Here is a 20,763-nt window from a genome sequence, read left to right on the forward strand (position 1 = left end):
CCCATGGTATTAACCAAAATGGCACCTGGTATTGACCCATGGTATTCACTTGGAATGTAGCCTATTTAAATGGGGGAATTAAACCAGCATGTAGCCTATGCTAAGATTCATTAGGACTTTACAAAGTTTTATTATTTAGTGAAAGACTCGCCAAGATCTTACAAGATTTTATAATTGAGTAAAATATTCGCCATGCCTGGTGAGAGATTCGCCAAAAAATTATATATACATATTATATTATTGATAAAATCGCCTTCCATTTTTCCTATATACCATGGAGATTCGCCCATTTATTATATTTATAAATTTAGGGGGGTTCTTAAAATTTTCTCTGGTCAATATTCCATTGATTAATTGGTTGTGAGAACCTGATGTCTTTTAGTAGTTCATAGCTTGAATTTTGGAAAATATCCCCTTCATTTGGGGAGATGCAACAGAATGCAAAACCCAGTGGAAAGGTAGGTAGAGTTGACTCAAAGACTAGTTCAAAATTGTAGTTACAGCTTGTTAACCCCTCGATTTTTTAATAATAACATAGTGAGGCAATGCCAATTCAATAGAAGGAAAACTAACATAGTGAAACATGGATTAGAAAAATGGAAAAACCAAACTCTAAAGGAAAAAAAAAAAGTAAAAAAGAGATAAAAACAAAATGAAAATTCTAACGACATTATCCCAAAAATTTTGAACCGAAACATCTACGCAAAAAATATACATGATAATTTATATTTATAATCACTACTTTTCCAATCATCCATATTATTGTGTTGACGACCGTGAGCAGGAAATTTTACGGTGGAAGGAAAGAGGGAGTGGATTAGCAAGCAGACTCATAGTGGGTAGTTGATCTCCTCTTTCGCCCCATGTATGCATCACGCACTGAATAGAGGTGTTGAGAGAGCCTAGAACTAGCCAGCAGACACCCCCTTTCTGAATTTGTGCATCAGGATATTGTGCCTATAATCTCATTATAAGTATAGGAAATGGGAAGAGGCGTGCTAATCTTTGTATATATGAGTGTAAAAGACTAATTTATATTTATATAAACATTTTTATTAAATTAAGTTAAAAAATTATTAATTAATTAATTTTACAATTTTTAACCTAATATATATTTAATATATTTTTGTTTTTCATTTTATCCTCTCTTTATTATATATATTTTTTATAAAAATTAACCAAAAATAAAAATAAAAATAAATCTGCATGATGTATATTTTTAATTCATATTACAAAGAATAAGCCCCTTGGTATTTTGACACGGTTTGCTTGTTAATATGAAATCAAAATGATGTCACAACATGAATTACTTTTTTTATATATGCAAGATATGATGGTTGCTTATGAGAAAAGAGAGCACTAGATGGATGTGACATGAGGCGAGAGTCAGACAAAGCAAAATGGTTTTTACCGCACGTCAAGCAAAGAAATGCACCCATAGGAGTAAAAACTACTTAGGGATATAATGTGGTTGAACGAAATAAACTTGTTATGGTTGAACCAAAATTTGGTTAGAGCCCAATTTGGAAATTAATAAACTTTTTATGGTTGAACCAAAATTTGGTTAGAGCCCAATTTGGAAATTGTTTATTCCTTCCCTAGCTGGATGTCTATATTTATTCCCACCCTAGTGGCATGCCTATGTTGCAACATTGCTAGCTTAGTGTATATATTGCTATAAAGCTTCTTCATTTGAAAAGTTTTGTTATTCTATGTTTTTTTTTTTATAAGTTATTTTCCTTTTCAAGTTTTTGTAATAGGGATGTTAAGGTTTGCACCGTGGTTAGTCATGCTATTTATGTTGAGATATTGTTCATAATTTGGAGCATAGTATAGAGTGATAGTCATTATTATGTTGATTTTATAATTGTGTCTTAATTTTGTGATAGGTTCGAGTTAATGTGTAATTTAAATATATATTAATAAGAGGTTTCATGTTATATCGATCTTTTATATATTTAAATTAAAGATGTGATTTAATTTGGGTTAATAAAATTTTTAATATTATAATGTTGTTTGAAATGTGTTCCAGGGAAAAGGAAATAAATAAATAATATTTTTATTACTTCAAAATAACTCCAAAATATTTTTTACAATGATGGCTTATATTTTAATGGAATTAATTTTATGCAACATTATTATATATGTAAAATTTATAACAAATATATAAATACTTTTATTATTATTATGTATATATTTCTATTGTGGACAATGATGGGTTTATAGATTGGCCCATCTTGTTTATCATGTATAGCTATTTACTTTTCCAAAATCTTAAGCTTTTTTTATTATTAAGTTTTACAATTACAAAACTAATTATTTTTTAAGAAATTGATAGTTTGTTGAATAGTTAATTTTTGTGTTATTTTATGTTATGTTAATGTGTTTGAGTTTTCCTTTCTGTTGTTGAGTAGAGGATAATGATGTGTTTGTTGATGAGTTTATATTTTTTATAGTCTTAATTGTTACCATTGTAAAAAGGTTGATGTGATTGTTTTCATAAACATTCACTACTCATTACTCATGTATTAACTACATCAAAGAGAGAGGTTAAGTAAATGACAACATCTTTCTATTTTATAGTAGTATGCACTTATCAATTTAAAAAGGAGACTATGATATAGTTTGCGGAAAATCAGGGCATACAAGGTTGACTTAACCATATAGCCCAAACATGGAAACAAGAGGGGCTACATCAGGTTATATTACACAACTCCTTAGCACGAGCAGATGGGAAAGGCCATGCACTTTGTCACAACTCGTCAAGGTAGTTGACCAAGAGGAAGAGTAGCTATGTGAACTCTCCAACAGAAAATCTATTTCAACATCAAAGGGGGATTACGTACCTTAGAATCTTATTCCTCAACGAGCTGCCATAACTAATAAAGAGGAAGTTAGTAATTCTAGGGGTAAGATTGTTAGTATAGAGCTTGGAGTTCCTTAGTAATTCCTAGAAATCTAAGTCCTCTATAGTATAAATATGATCATTATAGTTGGAGATAGAATAGATAATAGAAGATTTTGAAGTTGCATACAGCTAGGGTTGGAGGGATATAGACTTGAGTTTGTAATCGAAGTTTGATAATGAAATAAAAAATACTATTATTTTGAGATAATATAAGCTATTTAAGAAGGGATTCACTAGCCCTCTTCAATTAGGGATTCCCTAAAGAGGTTGTTGGTGAATGTGTGCTTCTATGTGTCTTTATATATTCATTTGATTTCATTGTTGTTGCCTTCAATTTTATAGTTTGAATGTTTATGTTATTATGATTATCTTTTCACCCGCATATCATGAGCATGTTGTTGGCAGGAGGAACTATTGTTTTATTCAACATAATATAGATTAGGTTTATTTACAAAGCATTAAATTTGCTCCCCAATAACTAGCTTCTTTCCTTTAGCATTGAGTTTTGCATTATTTATTTTACTTTCAACATTATAGTCTTAGTTTCCAAGAGTTATAGGATTTTGTGGCACTAACCAATAAGTTAAAGACATTTTATGACCTCTATTGAAGAACACTAAAGCACTTGTTATAGGAAAATATGCATATAAAACACAAGTAGTTTCCATTCCTTAAAATAAAGTAATACATAATCAATTTCATAGCTCTTTTACCCTTAAACATTGCATAAATTTTACATAATACTTCACAAATCTACAATTCCTTTGGTTGATAATTTAAGTGTGTTCCTTTAGAGTTTAACAACCTTTATGGTTGGAATTCTTCAACTCACCATTAAAATATGATAAATTATTTATGAAAAAATTATAATCTAAAGTTATAAAGGTATATAGTACATGTCCATGCATAATTAAATAAAGTATATATATCTAAAGGTATTTGAGTCATTTGAAAAGCTCTATAAAGGGTTTTTATTCTACTTAGTAAAATATTACCTTGGAAAGTAGGGAAAATAAAGATACTTAAATTAGGTTGATAATACTTGGATTAGGTATTCTGGAAAAAAAAAACAAATTTTTGATTCGTAATTAAGAAATTTATAATTTAGGAAATGTAAAACCTAAAAGTTTATATACTTAATGAAGATATGACTAGAAAGAAGAAATTGATTTAAATTTACATAATGAATTTGTTGAAGAATAATATCATTATATTCTCCAAGTAAAATGTGGCATTCTAAAAATTGGTGAGCTCAAAGATGAATTAAAATGGGTCAAATAACAGATGTTTATGGGTTTATACAACAAAATTAGGTTATGTTGCTCTAATGGAGGAAGAAAAGGTTAAGGAATAATTGGTGATGGAAAAAACTAGAAAATTAGTCTTCTTTAAACAATGATAGTTTTGTTGCTAGCATTATCACAATAAGCTTTTAACATAGGATAATAGAAAAAATATGGATTGGTATAACGCTTGAAGATGTATAGAGTGTATTTAAACAATGAAGAAATGATAAACTATACATTTGTGCATTACTTATATGAATGGACATTTAGGTTAAACCTTTGAAGTTATCAAATAACAATAATAATTGGGAAAAAAGACTCTTTGTTAAACTATTTTAATTGGTATAAAAATAAATATGTAGCCATTAACAAAGATCCACTTTTTTTTTTTTGTAAGGACGTTTGCTCTCAAGAAGTTGTATGATATTTCAAGGTAAGGAGATTTACTTTGCACAAGTAACCGACCAAATTGTATTTAATTATGGAGGGTTGGAAGCCTAAAAAGTAAACACATAGTGAATCCTAAAATGTCGTATTTAATTATGGAGGGTTGGAAGCTTAAAATGTAAACACATAGTGAATCCTAAAATGTCTAGACATTGACAAATCTAAGGCATGGGTTTATTTGACAATATTTGTACAAGGAATTCTAGGTAAGTATGGTGTTGGTGACATTTTGTTTCTAAAGTAAAATCTTCATGTTTCTCTCAATTATACAGTACATCAAGGAAAACTAACAAAGTTAAATTATTTCTTGTATGCATACTTTTTAAATCTACAACTAATTAAGGAATTAATCAAGTGTAAGTAAAAAAAATCCAAAGTTGCTCACAAGTTAGACAAATAGGAAATGTAGAATAAAAAAAATAATATTCTATTGCAAAGTGGATTCAAACATATTCATAAATTAGACAAATAGTAAACATGAAATAAAAAAAATAGAGTGTTCAATCCAATTATGAGTACTATTTTTTAAAGTTTTTACTAATTAATTTTACTCAACTACAAAGAATTAAATGTTTAAACAAAATAAACATTATCAACTTTGTAAATTAAATCATGTTTAAACAAAATAAGCATTATCATTATCAGAAATAAATACTTTGTTTGAATAAATATTTAAAAATAAAAAATATCATTTACTAATCTATTTAAACTTTTTAAATATTTGCAAAAAAATACAATTATAGCTAATTTTTTGGATTTAATTTAACAAAACGGAAGTTACAACCAAGGTTTTTTTTTTTTAATCTCCCTTATAATCCCTCATAGATTACTTTCTATTTGTTCTCAATGAAAGATGAGTTCATATTTTAATTTTGAATGCTTTCGACCATAGAGGGAGGCTATAACTTCCTACATAATACTATAATATAAAGGGAGTCTATAACTTCCTACATAATACTATAATATAAAATATATATATTGGGAACTTATAGGAGTCTCTTTTTGACAGAAAAATGTACAGACCATCGGTTCTGAAGGTATCCATGGGACACACGTGTGTATGATTTAACATATATTTTGAAATATCTAATATATAGAATATAACGTCTTTTCATGGAAAGAAAAAATAAAGTTATTTAAGTAGAGTTAGGATTAGGTATTCAGATCATCTCGTAGAAATTTCAATGAAAGCTCCCGTTGAGTTATTGTTTTATTAATCAATCAAGGTAATTGGGCATGTTTCGGTATCATTGTTGCATGAGCAGTGTATGCAGTTTTTTTTATAAAATATTTCAACAGCATACATCATTATTGATAAAGTTAAAAGGAAATAATGGTTATATATATATATATAAGTATTACTTTCTTAATTTGTATTTAATTGAAATGGATTTATGTTTTTTTAAGTATATTATTTTTAATGATAGGTTTAATTTTTTTATTTTAAAAGTTAAGAGTTTTTTTTTTTTATTGGAATTACCATTTAATGTGACACATATTTTCTATTTTAATAATTTCATATATTTATTTTATTTTATTATAAAGAAAAAATAAATCAATATGATTTAAAGAATAGATTTGTAAATATTAATGATTTAGATGATTTATAACTCAGAAACATGTTTATTATCTAAATATCACCAATACCATTTGATTTGTTTTAATTATCATGTACTTGGTTTCCAATTGTTAGATATAATCATATATGTTCTAGATGTAATGTTATGTGGAATCAATGAGAAAATAAGATGAATGCGAAGGAGAATAATAGGAATGTTTATTTAGAACAAAATCTGAAGATAGTGATAATATTTTTTTCTTTTACTTCTAAACATGAAATTCAACCTCTATAATGATTTGGTCTATTCTTCTTTCCCTATCACAAATCAATTATAAGTGGCCAATTGGGAAGTTGGGTAACCATAAAGAAAAATAAGGCATCCTTGCTATCTAAGACAAAAATATGAATATTTATGTGGAACAAAATTTCAACAAATTGATAATATTTTTTTCCTTTTCCTCACCTTGATAATTGATTTAATCTATTCATCTTCCCCTATCACAAATCAATTATTAGTGGCCAATTGGGGAGTTGGGTAACCATAAAACAAAATGAGGTAGATATGGTAACCATAAAACAAAATGAGGTGTCCTTGTTATCTATGACTTGTGGGAGGGAAGCAAAAAATGAAGCAAGTGGGTGGATTTGATCTTGTAATCTCTTAGAATCACCAAGTATTTGTAGGAGCCCAATTGCCATCTCTTCAAGCAACTCATTCCCTTGTAAAGATGACATTACAATAAAATATATTGTAACATCATATAGGTAATAATTTGAAGCCAAAAGTGATTTACAAGCCATGATATCAAGAGAATCATTAATATTAACATATTAGTGAAAGATGATATTAGCACATCAACTCAATACTTGCATTTGAGATCCATGTTCAAAATTGGCATAGCTTTTAACACAATCATAACATATTAAAAAGGTATAATGCTTATAATTAACTTGGTAAAGAGCTATTTCATATCAAAGATATGAAATAAAGTACCACTTAACACATTTAGTAGTCAATATAGTATTTTGTAACAATTAAGAAATACTTTTTAGAAAGTTATAATAGGAATAATTAGGAGTCATACTTTACTTTTCATAATCCATTTTAACCATAAAATAAACTTAAAGAAAATTCTTTCCATTTTTATGGATAAATTATCAATTATAAACATGAATATAATTTCCTTTATTATCTAATTTGATATTGATTTCAAACTAAACTCCTAACCTACATGTAGGGTCCACATAATTGATTTTAAGAGGTATAGAATGCACCACATCTAATCTAATGTCTTCTAGAACATGAACGGGATATTGTTTATTAAACAATATAGTAGTTGGGTGGTCTCTTTTATAGGTGGTCCTTACATAAAGTGTTTGCATTCGTGGGTTCGAAAAAGTAAAGAAAAGAAGCACGAATGGACATACTTTCCACTCAAATGTGTTTTTTTCTGGGTGAAAATGTCAATAATCAATTGTTCTTAACTAATGGTCACATGAAAACATTTCAATGATGAAATGTGATTGACTAATGACCACATCAAGAATTAATTGTATATGAGGTGAAATGACATTATAATGCGATGTCTTATCTTGTTGAAGATTTTTGTGCACAGACCTCTTTGGCCGTAAAATTGTTTTGACAATAAATATAATCTTTTTGTATTCACCATAAGCTTATAGAATCAGAATTTTGGTTGTTTCTTTTACCCCAACCTAGGAGAGAAAAAACAACCATTCTAAACAATGATTAAGTCTAACATTATAAGAATTAATAAAAGCGTAATAGAATTTAGTCATGTATTTTAATTAGTGCTATAAATGATTGTTTAAAACCGTACTCGAATTTGTTAACGGTTTTTAATTAGTGTTATAAATGATTATTTAAAATTAGAGTGTAATGATGAATTTAAAAATTGATAGTAAGATTATTGAATACAAATTATTATTATATTGAAAATATATTGAAGTGTATTTATAATTAAATACGATAGAGATATTGTCATATGAATCAATATCAAATTAAAAAAAATATTATAGGTTAATAATTAATAATAATAATATTAAATAAATTTATAGGGTTTTCTGATAGATATTATATGTTAATAATTAATAATAATAATACTAAATAAATTTATAGGATTTTTGGATAAATAGTGATTGGATGTTTTGTTAAAGTATTTTTTGATGTCAAGTCATCTGTTCAATTTATCGCTTTAATAAAAGTGATATATTAGACATAATAAAGATATAGTACTACCAAACTCAGAAAAGTAATAATAATAATATTAAATAAATATTTTGATTTATTAAAATAAAATTAATTTAATTTATAAAAAAGAAAAAATTAATATATAATATAAATATTGTAATATAAAAAATATACACATCAATAGTAATATGATAGATTTATATTTATGTAAAAATACTGTTATAATTTAAATATAAATATTTTAATCATAATTAAAACTACAATTTTTAAATATTTAAATATAAGAAATTGTGAAATTTTAATTTTATTAAATTAAATAAAATTATAATAAAAAAATGTTACAAATTTAAGTATTTTTTATACTAAATAAATTTTAAAATAAAATAAATTTATATTTTTAAATATAAATTATTAAAATCAAAACTTTAAATTATATAAATAAAAATAGCATTGAAAATTATTTTTGAAACAAATTAATATAGTAAATAATGTAATAAAAGTTTTGTTAATTAAAATTTTAAAACTTAATATAATATAAGATAGTTAAACTCCATCGTAATAAATGAAACAATATCCAATATAATAACTCTATAGTAATCAATGAAACAATGTCCAATGGTGGAGGTGCATAGAATAGATCATGTTTTAAATTTAAAAGGTAGGGTGATTACTTTGAGGAGTGACTTGCTCTAGATTGAGTTGTCTAAAGTTAGATTAGTTAGGGTAAACTGACTAACTTTGATATTTTAATTAAATTTGTATAATAAGGTATCAAAATTATATGGTAAGGCGATTAAAATAAGAAGTGATTTGCTCTAAATTTAATTGTGTAAATTTAAATTATTTAAATTAACTTTAATACTTTAATTAAATTTTTATTAAATTTACATGTCAAAATACTTTAATATGCACTTTCTAACTAAATTTAGATGTCAAAATAATTTTAATATGCACTTTCTAATTAAATTTAGATGTCAAAATAATGTTGATATGTACCATTTAGCTAACATTGTTGCACTTAACATTTAGGGGACGAGTTAATATCATACATACCCACAGCGGAAGTTGGATAAGATTTTGACTTGATGTGCTATTTATAACTAAAAGTAGACATTCATTCAATAAAAGTGTCATGTGATTAATGCTTGGCTTTTGTTGCATTGTACGCTAAAATGAGCCTAGCACTCTCAAAAAGTTTTGTTACAAATCGCTTTATTTTAGAAAATACTAGTTTAATAAATATTAGAATATAAATTTTATTTAAATATTGAAATTTTAATATTAGTATATTTTAATTTAATTTAATTATTTAATTATTTGTAGGTAAATTTTAATGGGTTCCATTTATTATAATTTGGTTATTAATTAATGAATATATTATTATTTATAAATATAAGTTGATGTATTATTATAAATGTGAGGTTTGGGTTTGTAGTATATTTAGAGAATTATGGAAAAAATCAAGATAATTCAAAAGCAAGTTATAACTTACAACCTTAAGATTAAAGGAAATATTCCTTATCTTATTTTATTGATCGAAGCTAGCATTTCCCCATTGAAAGTATGGCTATGTTAAGGTATTTGATGTAGAAGAAGAAGTTGTACAACATGCAAGCCAAGAGGTTTCCCAAAATTCCTTCCCACTCTAGCCAAAACCCCCACTCCTGTCTCAAGCGTGGATGGCATAAAGATGGCCAATCTTGGCTCGACCATTGAAGGATAAAGGAGGAGATCATCTCGAGGAATAAGGAAAACATTAAAAATACTATTACCTCCAAATTTAAAGATAACTAATGGGATGATAAGGAGTTAGAGGGGAAAAGGAAGCTAAGGTATTAGAAGGAAAAGATCAACCCCACCCTTGCTGACCAGAATGACCTCTCTATCTTGACCAATACTAAGAAGAAAATGAACATTGCAAAGATTAGAACTAATTATCATGAGCTTCGAAGTGAAACCAAACGTTGGTCTATTCCCAAAACACCCAGGGATGAAAGAATCTGTCATTTTTGCAATACTAAGAGGGTTGAAGATGAAAAACACTTTATCTTAGATTGCCTAGCTCTTACTGACATTCGTTCTCATTTCCAAAACATTTGCCACACCTCCAACCTTCCTGAATTGTTGTCAGCAAAACTATAGTGATCTTGGAGCACTTCTTTCCCTTCTTTTTTTATCATAGAAATAAAATATTAAAGAGTCACAATTAATCACTTACTTTCTTAAGGTCTGATAGACCGCACTGGTCTTAGTGGATGATCATCATCATCATCATCATTTAAAAAAAATTGTCACTTAAAATGTTTGGTTGGTGGTCTTTTGGCATTAGCACATTTACTTGTGTCATGTCATTTCTTAAGGTTTTTTAGACTTGTTTTTCTTGAAAGAATGTTGTAAGGGGGTAAAGTTTCCCTCATACTAGAAGCTTCACGATCTTGGGTTGTTAACTTATTTCTGTATTTCTAAGGAAGATAGGGTTTTAGCCAATCAAAATAGTTTTAGGTCATAATCCATGACCAAAATGTCATTCTAGTGTAAATAACATTTGCATGAAAGCCAATATCCATTGTTGTCATTATTAAGGCTACCTCTAATCAGGTAATATGTGTTTTAGTGGAATCTAACCTTAAATCCATACATAAAACCATATGATATCCTTGGATACAATTTAACCTCTTATCCCATAAGAACATATTGACTATTATTCGCATATCATGATCAAAATATTCAAATTTGTGTTAATTTTTTTTTTTTTTTTTTTTTAGCACTTGGAGAAGTGAGGTGTAGCATTTAGCTCAAGCTGAAGATATATGACAATTTTATGGGTAGGTAATGCTAATAAACTTTTTAAAAAGAGTTTAGATCTAATATAAAATGGTAAACACATTTTTTTTCTTTAATGGAATGTTTGTGGTGAACACTAAAAAGTGACTCTTCTATATATTTATTTTAACGAAAAAAATTTGCATCCGACATTACTTAAGTCACCCTTTGGCTAATAGGCCACATATGGGGATATCCAGTCCGCTAAAGTTTCTTAGGTCTTCCAAGTGGCCCTTGTTGTTTTTCACAAGCATATGTGCATACAAGCACACACATGTCATTGGAGAGACTTGAATTCTAGTGGGAGAAATAAATCTACAAAGTTGTTCTTAATGAAAGCTTATTAAGAAATGGCTTAGTGGTTGGGCTGAGGCACCACCATGCAAACAACCCAAATTCAATATTTGGTCGATGTAGAGGCTTTGTATATTTTTTAACATGTGATGGAAGGTGTTTGACCTCATGGAGTTGGTTTTCCTTAGCCATCAAAGAGGCTTAAACACATGCCCGATTTGTAAAATTGGTTTTAATGCATGCTAATATGATAGTATATCCTTTCAATATTACTTCCCTTTCATGGAATTAACAATTGATAATTGATCAACCAACTGATAATTACCACAATGTATTAAAAAAGCCAACCATCTTGAACAACCCTATTTGTTTTTTCCTTCTTGTAATGTAAAGTTTTAATTAAGCTTTAAGCCATAAAAACATAACAAAATTTGATTTTTCCTTGTCTGTCATTAGGATAACCAGACCAATGGCCATACCGTATATGTTTTCTCATCCATGTCAAATAACTATAACATTTCAACATGTACATGATAAGAAAACATAATAGAGTATCTAGACGACAAAATTTTGCATCTAGACCAAACGATTGATTGAAAAGACTTGGAGAACCAAACCAAACCAAAACCATAATTTGGATTTTGAGGATTCAAAGGCATCCATTAGGATGGGCTCCTTATCATTGCAAATAGAGATTAAACGATCTAGAGGGAGGCCTAGATGATCTTCAATGTCAGCTAGATGCTTGTCCAAGCTTCTCCAATGGAGTTGTAAATCACCTAACATAAGAAGAAGTTCCTCTTTAGCCTCATTTGTGTTAAGGAGTACATGGCCTAAGAGGAGTTTTAAGTGCTAGTAAATGTCAACTATATGCATGTATTTGTTGTATCTCCCTTTGGTGTTCCCTATGTTTGGCATCCAATCTGCACTACCAACAAAAACTTATGGGTTTGTTAGTCAAAACCACTCTTTTCCTATATCCCATTCATTGATAGTTATTTCCACTTGAATGTCTGGTGTTATGTTTTCCATATAATGTTGGGCAGAGCTTTTCAGCCTCTTCCTGAACCTATAAACTACTATGCTCTATAAAAGTATACTACTATGTGCATCATCAAAGAATGACCACTTGTATAGTGAAAAAAAAGAGGAGAACGTAGAAAATATAGAACAAGAAGGGGCTAGACTCCATAACTTAAGCATATTTTCCACCTAGGAATAATAAGGTTACAGGGCGAAAAGGAAATAGTGAGTTGAAGGAGGATGAATGAAGCCCCATTGAACATAAACAAAACCTTCCACCTAACTAAGCTGTATCAAAATTGACCTAGTGATCAAATAAGAATGTAGGCCTAGATGATGGATAAAGTAGGAAAGGTCGAGATTCCAAAGGGAACCTCGAAGAAGGAGGAGTTCAAATAAGAAAACTACAACATAGAACTCTAAATATCCAAGGGTACATAGCCTCATTACTAGGTTAAGAGGCAACTATAAGAGAGTTAAGGCCACGAAGAACAATGCAGCAGTAAGCATATCTTAGAGTCCCATAATATGCCATTGCCTCAAGCCAATATCTTCCACTAAGCTACATGAGTGACCAAACGTGCATGATGAGGATTATGCATGGAAAAATGGCTCATACTAGCTGCCCTTGTAGTCAAAATCTTCCCTTATTGCTATATTGATGTGGTTAAATTCCCTTTACTGCCCATCAACCAACCTATACTGCTCAAGGGTTGGATCACCATCATATCTAGAATACCAACTCTTTGCACAAATGATCAACACATTAATGAAGGTGGTGGGTAATGGGGCTAGCACATGACGATGTCCCTTGGTTAGCATGTGTTGTGGGGACTACAACTATGTGCCCCCCCACATGTCTCTTCACTAGCACCCCATCTCGAGAAAATCCACTTTGTTAAGTAACACAAATCTCACACTAATTTACTTACATTTTGATCCCTTTCAATATCCAAAACATTAAAGATTCTAATAAATCTATGCTAGTGAATTGAGTGTCACATAAAGAAACACATACACACAAAATGACCAACATCTCTTTCACTAGAAGTGTAAGAGTTCCAAAAAGTTTGAGTTACGACAAACTCTTTAGTTTGATGTAATAAAATCCTTGGTAAATCTAGCATTGACATGGTTGATGGTTTCTACGTCATGTCTTTTGTATCATGATTGGCCAATGATTTTTATCTATGTGATGTTACACGTTATCTTATTACAATGGCATCCTTATGTTGATATATTCTTAGGAGATTTGTATTACACTAATATTAATTTAAATTGTGTTTGTTAACATCACCATTTAGTATTGGCATATTCCTAAGTGAGGATTCCTTACGAATTAATATTCTATTGTAATAAAATTGTATATGTTAACATCACCCTTGGATGCATGTATTGTGAATAATTTCACGTGCATATTAATTTTGTATGGCAAGCTAGGGAATTTGGACCCACCAAACCTTTTGGACACCAAGTAGCTCTAGTAGGTTGCTATATAGATGTACTTGGAGTCACATTAGGTGGCGTGTACTAGTTAAGTGCCCAATAATTGAGCCCTAGGTTCTCTAGGTTTATCACTTTAATTTATAAAGGGGTTTAAAATTGTGAAAAGAAAGTCAATATATTGTAGGTATTTGGGAGGGATGTAAAGTACAAAAAGTTTAAGAGGGAATGGTGAGTATAAAAAGGGATATCTAACAAAAATAAGGGATATATAATAAAAGTAGTTTCTATTTTTTTTATGGATATTTAATGATAATACATACCAGGTCACATATTCATGAAGACCTTGTGCCTAACCTCCTTGTGGAACATTTATGATATTTATGAATATTTAATGGTAATAAATAATCAATAATCCACATATCACCATGTATGAACTAATCATTATCATAGACCATTGTGCCTAACCTCCTTGTGAAAAAGATTTATGAATAAGCCAAGCTTAATTTATTTACTAAAGGCTTATGCTCTCTAAATAATTATCTAATTTCTAAGTACTACTTGTGAAATCATTTTGTAATAAGTGAGGAGGCAATAAGATAGAAAATAATCATCCAATAACTTGTTTATTATATGGTGCTTAATATTTACTAAAGTCTTATGCTCTCTAAAGAGTTATCTAATTTCTAAGTACTTTTGTGGATCAATCATTTTATGATAGGTGAAAAAGTAGCAAAAATATACAGGAAAACTACTAAAATTACGTGTAGTGTTTAAATAATAATTTGAACAACCTAAATTCAAAAAAAAAAAAATGAAATAACTAATCAAATTTGATGATATCATCAATTCTATTTGTTTTTAAATTTTAAATGAAAATTATTAAAACTATTTACTAATATTTAATAGAAAAATCACCAATAAACAATTTACCGATTAGTTCTCACCCTACTCGGATACAAGATAGGAATTTCAAATCTGAAGCATTTGTTAAATTTGACGATGCCTATAACTCTAATGTTCCATCATTTTATCATAGAATGGGACATATGAGAGATTTTTTTGACTATATTTAATAAGCAAATTATCTTGAAATTTTTATAAGAGAATGTTGACCCGCTACTTTTTTTGATAATATATAATAGACAAATTACTTTAAAATTAGTAAATTTACCTATCAAATTCCATCCATACCTATCAAATTCCATCCATACTAGAATGTATTTAGATAATTGAAATAAATTTACAATGAGATGCATTTGGATAATTGAAATTTACAATCGCTCAAATTACAAATTACCACTCAAACTAGATTTTTCTGATGGCCAAAATTCAATGCAAAAATCAACTTTTGATGCTTTGTAATATTATTCCTATTTTCTTCTTAAACAATGAATATGAAGGAATCTTGCTGTTCAACACTAATGCGCGTATATACATAACCGTATATGGTAGAATGTGTATACAGCAATTGTGTATATTTGGATCCGTCGTGTCAGAATTCGCAGGACGAGTAAAAGGCAGTGGGATAGGAGGGATGTCAGAGGAATATCGGGCAAAAATAAGGAGAAGCAGGAATCAAACAGAGCATTAAATGAGGTAAGGTGGCGCTCCCCCGCAAGGCAGACGTGTGAGCCGGCACACCATACAAGGGAGGGACCACCGCATCTTTCACCGCATGACAATCAATCAGTCATTTTAAACGAAAAGTCAAATCTATCGCCGTCATTTTAATTCCTGCAGCACTGAAATTTCTCCATCACGGGACTCGAAACACGTGGGGCTCGATGCTTTGGCGCCAGCGGATGGGATCTGCGGAATGCGTTCCACGATGATGTATCTGTCCATGGTTGGTATACCGGCCGCCGTGTAGAGCTGGGCCGCGCGATGGGCAGGGAGAGAGCATTTGGCGCCGCTTGTCGGTTTGACTGTGGTTAAAGGGTTTCATTGCGCACAGCGTCGGGACTCGGCCCCACCGGCCGACTAGATAAGGAGACGAAACCAAAATGATACGCACGCGATTGAGATGTCTGGACTCTCTGGACCGGACCGGGTTCCCAGGTCATTAGGCCTAATCTAGAATTTATGGTAATTTAATCTGTCGGGAGCGATGGAATCGAGATGAGGTCCACGGTGCGTGTGAGGGAGAAGCGGCGAGTGCTGCGGAAATGGCTACGTTTCGGGAGTAATCGCATTTTGCCAGAAGGTGACGGACGGGTTGGTTCTTTCTTAAGACAAATTAGTCCGGGTTTGGTTGGAATTGGGGACTTTGCGGGCTGTTGCCTGGTTGAAGTTTTCGTTTTCTTGCAAGCCTAATGAATTAATAAATAAATTTATGGTAGATACTAGCTAGTAGTCTCTCAGGCTTAGCCCTACGGCTCTGTGTAGTGCAGTGTACGCTGTCTCGCTCTGAGTGTCGTGTCATCTTTGCGTGAGCAATGGAAATAGAGACTTGAATGTCGAGAAATGTGAGTTTAGAAAAGGTTGTCGATTTGGCCCTCTGGTGGTAGGTTCTTGAGAGCGATATCTTTCTTGTTCTTGATTCTTGATCTTTATTTTGCTTTTTTTCCTCTTTTACATCCCCACACATTTGTGATTTTTACCATTTTTCTCTGTTTCACGACTCTTCTCTGGACCCCCGCCTTTCCGGCCCCTAGGTTTCTCGCCCCCTTTTAGATTGCTGTCTGGAGTTAGTAATTCACGCGTTTAGCATCCCGGCTAAACTTGCTGTAGGTCTGTCCATGATATTTGCATGCGGAGAATTTTCTTGAAAGGCTTTGCAGAGGGCTAGAATTTGCAGCTGCTAGGGTTAAAGATTGCTTGTGTATGTTGCTGCTCGGGCATGCTTTACATGATCTTTACTTGCTGTAGGTCTCTCCATGATATTTGCGTGCGGCGAATTTCCTTGAAAGGCTTTGCAGAGGGCTAGAATTTGCAGCTGCTAGGATTAAAGATTGATTGTGTCTGTTGTTGTAGCTGCTCGGACTTGCTTTACATGATCTTTACATGATTTTGCATGATGCCGAATGCAATGCCAGAGGATTCGGAAACTGAGTTCGGTGACACGGATTCCCAGCGTCCCGGGATTCGAACTTGTGACCAGAGCTCGACGAGTCGGGAGATTCGAAACGATCCGCAGAGCTGCCATGAATCTGCGTTTGTTGGCCTGAGTTCGGTGATGGAGAAGAACGAAGCGTTTTCTTGTGGGAACGAGGAGGATAAAGGGAAAACGCGGTTTTCTGGAGATGAATGCGCGAGGCCTGAAATTGGCTGTTCCAGTGCCAGAGAATACGATTACATAGGCTTTAAATCTGAAGCTGCTACTATCGGGAATAAGTCGAAAGAGGAGAATTGTATCAAGCTGGGTCCTAAGACGAAAGAAACCGAGCTAAGATTAGGTCTTCCAGAGGACGACGAGCTGGATGGCGGAGCCGACGTCGCGGGTTCGAGACGGACCCCGGATGCGAAAAGCCTGACTATTGAGGTAACGGAGCCGCCTCGGCTTGATCTTTCTAGTGTTCACAGAGGGAAAGCTGACGAGTACGGTCCCCAGCGGGATTCGATCCTGGAACGGGAGAGCCGCTACGTTAATAGCCAAGAGATTTCCGGATATAATAGCTTTGTTTTAGCGAAGAAAGGTTCTAATCTGGTGGACGAAGCTGGCCAGGCTAAGCTTAATGATGTTTCTCCTGTTGAGCTGCCTTCTTCTCTGAGGGATCTCCGTTTACCTTTGCACCCGGGAGCATATGATTCTCGATTCATCCAGAGCGGGGAGGCCCAGAAATGCTGGATGAACTCGTTCAACAGCCGTGAGTTTTCTCAGGTTGTACAAGATTACAATTACAGGGCTCTTCACGCGGCATCGAAGGGTATTGCTTCAGGAGCAAAGCGAGGTTTCTCTGATGCTCTGGGAGTGAATTTGATGCGTGATTCTGGGTTTGGATTATCAGAGTCGGACTCAAAGTTGTTGAATCAGTCACAGCCAAGGAATTTCATATTTCCTTGGGCTGTTCCGCAGCAGTATGGCCCTGCAAACGCTTGGCAAATCACTTGGGAGCAGAAAAGCAAGTAGAATTTGCAACACTATTCCAAGGCTTTAGCGCCCAGCGGGATTCCAGATGATAAAACGAACAATCGATTTGGGGAGGGTGCTATATCCACCCAAAATACTCAATCTGTAGTTAAAGCTTCTCAGGAGAGCCAGAGACCGCCGGCGCCTGTTGCTGCCTCTGAAAAGATACAAACCCCAGCTGAGACTGATCGTGCTCCGAACCAAAGTGTAACCCCTTCCAGGTCTGTACAACTTATTGTTTTTATTTTCTTAAATTTTTGGTCTTTAATTTATCTTTCCTTCAATTTCTGTGTTTTTTCTTTTGAGATTTTGGGTAGAATGCATTTTTCATGAGTGCGTTTAATTTTTTGGCTGTTACAGAGCACCGCCGGTGGTAGGATGGCCTCCTATCCGGAGCTTCAGAAAGAATTTGGCTGCGCAACCCAAAGTAGCCGCGGCCCCCTCTTGCAATCCTCCTCCACCTACAGCAGCAGATCCAGGGGAAAAGAAAATCAACACCATGTTCGTCAAAGTAAATGTGGATGGCGTGCCTATAGGCCGCAAAATTGACTTGAAGGCCTATGACAGTTACGAAAAGCTCACTGCTGCTCTGGATGAAATGTTCCGAGTCGCCATAAATGGTTTGTTTCCTAATCTCTCAATCTTGCACAGAAATTATGATAGAAGTATTCTGAATCTTTCGCTTGAAATAAACATACAAGTATTCTGAATCTTTCGCTTGAAATAGACATAGAAGTATTCTGAATATTTCGCTAGTTCTATTTGCAGCTCAAACATCGGATGCAAATCCTTTACCTGAAAATAATAATAACCAGGCGAGTCTCTTGAATGGAAGGGACTATGTTTTTGTGTACGAGGACAATGAAGGAGATCGCATGCTTGTTGGAGATGTGCCTTGGGAGTAAGCATCATATGTTATCATCCCCTTCTCTTGTTTTATCATCGTTACAGGCAGATTTCTGAATGGAAAAATGCTTTTATTTTTTTCAGCATGTTTGTGAAGTCTGTGAAGAGATTGCGAGTAATGAAGAGTTCAGATGCTCGTCGTCTAGGTGAGAATTCAAGATTTTTTGCAGAACGTTCCATCTTAAATGTGAGTTGGATATATTCTCATAACCCTTATTTGTGAATTTATCAGCAGCAAACAGGACCCAGTGATCCAACTGCCTAATGCTGCTGGAATCAAGAGGGGAACCCTAGCAAGTTTATCTCACAGTAACCCTAAGAAAGAAGATGAACCCAATGTTCCTTTTCTCTGAGAGAGTTCATGTGCTATTTTATCCAGCTGCATTGTGGAGTGAAACTGGAGAGGAGTTTTTGTAGCATATACTGGACAAAGTTAAGGTCAATAGAATAGTGTTGAAAGATTCAGTTCATTGAGAGATCAGTAAGACGGGTTGAGCAAAATAAAACAGTAAATGGTGTAAAGATGGCTGGTTTGGTCCAGTGAGACCTAGTTTCCTTTATTTTTTTCTTGGTGTTGATTGTACTACCTTGTTCGATTATTAAATGTTTGTTGTTCAAGATACCATGCTTTGCTCAGCGACTACGCCATTGTAGAGCTTCACGACGCTGACAATTCCTACGACTCCAGTGAGAACCTACAGGTATGTGTTTAGCTAACAGCGCAAACCATGGAGTCACTCTTCTGTTCGTCTCCTTATATTGTATATTAATTCCCACATGTATAATATTAAATGCGGTCTTCTTTTATAGAATCCCATATGTATACCAATAGGAATTTTGTAATTTTCTGCCTGTTGTACAGGCATCATACTCCCATCCACTCTTGGGTTATCAACGGACTCATTTATAGATATAATGATTTGAATTAATCCAGAACCAGACGAAGTATCTTGGACGAAAATTTGAATGCTCTTTGTGGTGGCAATATATAAAATCATATATGTTTTCTTGAGTGTGTTTCTTGTCGTTTATTTATATATAGATAGAGAGAGGGGGGCGCTAATATGCCCAACCGCATCATCCAAGTCTTATACATGGCATGATACAACGTTGTTGAAGAAAATAACATTTTTTTTATAAATTATTTATTTTTATTAAGCATGTTTATTATGGTCGTATTCATTTAATTTTTAGAATTAGACCACACTTTATGAAGTATTTTGTACCAAAAATTGAAAATTGAATGTTGTGTTTGCAATGTATAAAATGGTATTTTTTTATCTATATGCGAGACACATATTTAAGAATTAAGCATCATTTTTTTTTTAACACGGTTATTTTTTATATATTGCAAAAAAAGGAAAGGAAGCTAGTTCCTTGTACAATGAAAGGAGGGTTGGATCAAAGTAGTGCGCAAAAGGGAGCATAGTCCCCACGTCTACTTTAACAACTCTGTTTCTTATAAACTTAAAAAAATATGGGATAACTTACCAAAATTTGACTTCAAACTTTAAGCTTCGCAAAGTAACCAAACCAGCACTTAACTTTTATAAAAAAACGGACTTAACTATAAACCCGCACTTGACTTTGGAAAAGGCGGACATAGACACAAACACACAGGAACCCAATTTCTGCTTTTTCAAAGCCATGGCATGATTTTCGAAACTTACCTTTATTAGGCTCAATCTCCACCGTAGATTTCCTCCGACAGATTTGACGGACACCACCGAACGCTGATCCTTCAACCTACATGTCACTCCACAACCGTCGATCCACATGCGATAGATC

General features: G+C 32.3%; 1 pseudogene across 1 annotated transcript; it reads left to right on the forward strand.

Annotated features, from left to right (window-relative positions):
- Positions 1-16,142: 16,142 nt before the first annotated feature.
- LOC149259379 (uncharacterized) lies at positions 16,143-19,987 on the forward strand (annotated as a pseudogene). Its single transcript, XR_016257487.1, has 5 exons — positions 16,143-18,290; positions 18,430-18,689; positions 18,838-18,970; positions 19,060-19,121; positions 19,208-19,987. The product of XR_016257487.1 is annotated as an uncharacterized LOC149259379 (transcript).
- The last annotated feature ends 776 nt before the right edge of the window (positions 19,988-20,763 follow it).

Source organism: Pinus tabuliformis, chromosome 6 (genome assembly GCF_031772625.1).
Source record: "Pinus tabuliformis cultivar Carrire ecotype Pingquan chromosome 6, CPIR1, whole genome shotgun sequence".
NCBI lineage: Eukaryota > Viridiplantae > Streptophyta > Pinopsida > Pinales > Pinaceae > Pinus > Pinus tabuliformis.